The sequence below is a fragment of the Schistosoma mansoni genome (assembly GCF_000237925.1).
Source record: "Schistosoma mansoni, WGS project CABG00000000 data, chromosome 3 unplaced supercontig 0044, strain Puerto Rico, whole genome shotgun sequence".
In the NCBI taxonomy this organism is placed as follows: Eukaryota; Metazoa; Platyhelminthes; class Trematoda; order Strigeidida; family Schistosomatidae; genus Schistosoma; species Schistosoma mansoni.
The window spans coordinates 917451-919128 of NW_017386006.1; the positions used below are offsets into that span (position 1 = coordinate 917451).

General features: G+C 34.3%; 1 non-coding gene across 1 annotated transcript; it reads right to left on the bottom strand.

Annotated features, from left to right (window-relative positions):
- Window positions 1-1318: 1318 nt before the first annotated feature.
- On the bottom strand, window positions 1319-1401 carry Smp_tRNA_01942_Pseudo_TAC.1.1. The gene has a single exon. It is a non-coding gene (tRNA).
- Between the last annotated feature and the right edge of the window lie 277 nt (window positions 1402-1678).

Below are 1678 nucleotides of genomic sequence, written 5' to 3' on the forward strand. Positions count from 1 at the left end.
GGTTTTCCATGGTGATCTAGCTTCAATTGACTCATGATTTCAACTATGAAAATACTGAAATCTTCACAAAACCCCTTCTGTATTTTAAATTAAGCAATGAGGATAATGATAAACATTGGTGTCATTGTTAAGTAACTAAATAAATATTTTCATACAATTATTTTTTGTCTATTAAGCAAGAACAATAAAGATTGTAGGATTAAATGAATTAATTCCATGTTACATTTTGGTTTAATTCTTTCATGTACCCATTGATTTGTATAGTTTATCATTTTTGTCATACCTCCTTCAAGTATGATATTATTATTACCATAATGTGCTATTGCCATTATTAGTAGAATTACTTCACTGATGTTTTTTTTGTTCGTTTGTTATGATAATCCATATTAATTTCATTCTTCTGTCTACTGTAATCATAACAATTTACACATAATTCTTATTACATGATTACGTCATACACTTATTATCTTGTCTAATCCATTCATTTATAAAATTGAATATATATGGAAAGTAATTATAAGTGAACTAAATGACACTTGTAAAATAATCTATCTAAATCAGTAGAGATGAAATGAGATTTAGAGGATACATAAAATGAAATGAATTCATTTCGTTACATAACATTACTTGTACAAATTTTACGAAATAAATTTTTTAAATAAGATAATACTAATCATTGGACAAATTAATCATTTTCAATACAGAAGTATAAACCTCCATGCTGCTATTTCTGTAACACTGAGTGTGTGAATATAAGGGATATTATCCTAGAGTTCTAAGTATTTTATTTATTTATTTGAACATATAGATATTGGTACAAGGAAGCACCAGATATATATATACGCCACACAAATCTCATTTGATTTGTGTGACGGCCGTGATACTGCCCAGGTGCCCAAACCGAAACAGGTGGTTTTCTTAGGGAGCCACACCCAGAGCCTTCGATTTAAAGATCTGATTATCAAGGCAGTGAAGCATCGTGAAGAGATACAGTCCCATGGTAGCAGGTCACCAACGATTGATTCATACGTCATTTGTTCCCTCAGGATACAGGAGCCCATGTGCACCATTGTTTTGGAATCAGGGTTTTCCAACTCTCCTAGATGAACTGTCCGTGTCCACCAACCCGGTTAAAGCACCGAACATTCGCTTTTAGTCCTCTCAATTTTGTAGACAAGAGTAATGCCATTAGAAGTCAGTGAGTAGGACTTCCCTGATAGAGGCTATATACGCGTGGCCATGTGAGAGCATTTGCAATGGGAGAGCGAACTCTGCCCTCTCTCGGCTGTACCAGGGCATTTTGGGGCTAAAATCCGCCTGCTGGGAGTCGGGTTCGAACCCGCGCGGGGATACACCTCAGGGGATCGTAAGTCCACCACCCTAACCCATCGGCCATCTCAGCTACGTATGTTCGAATTATTGATAAAACGAGTGACCGACAAAGTTGGCACTAAAAAAATGGAGCTTCACAGATTTTAGTTTAAAAAAAACATAATAATCTGATATATAAATATGAACTCCTTTATCTGGAAACTAGAAATATCTAACTTGGAATAAGTAACATAAACTAAAAAGTAAAAATTGTTAATTGTTTCGCATTAGCTTCGAAATCCTTACTGATATATACAACTTTTTAATGAATCAGAAGCTAAGCTATTCAATAACTAGGCTTTCAGTG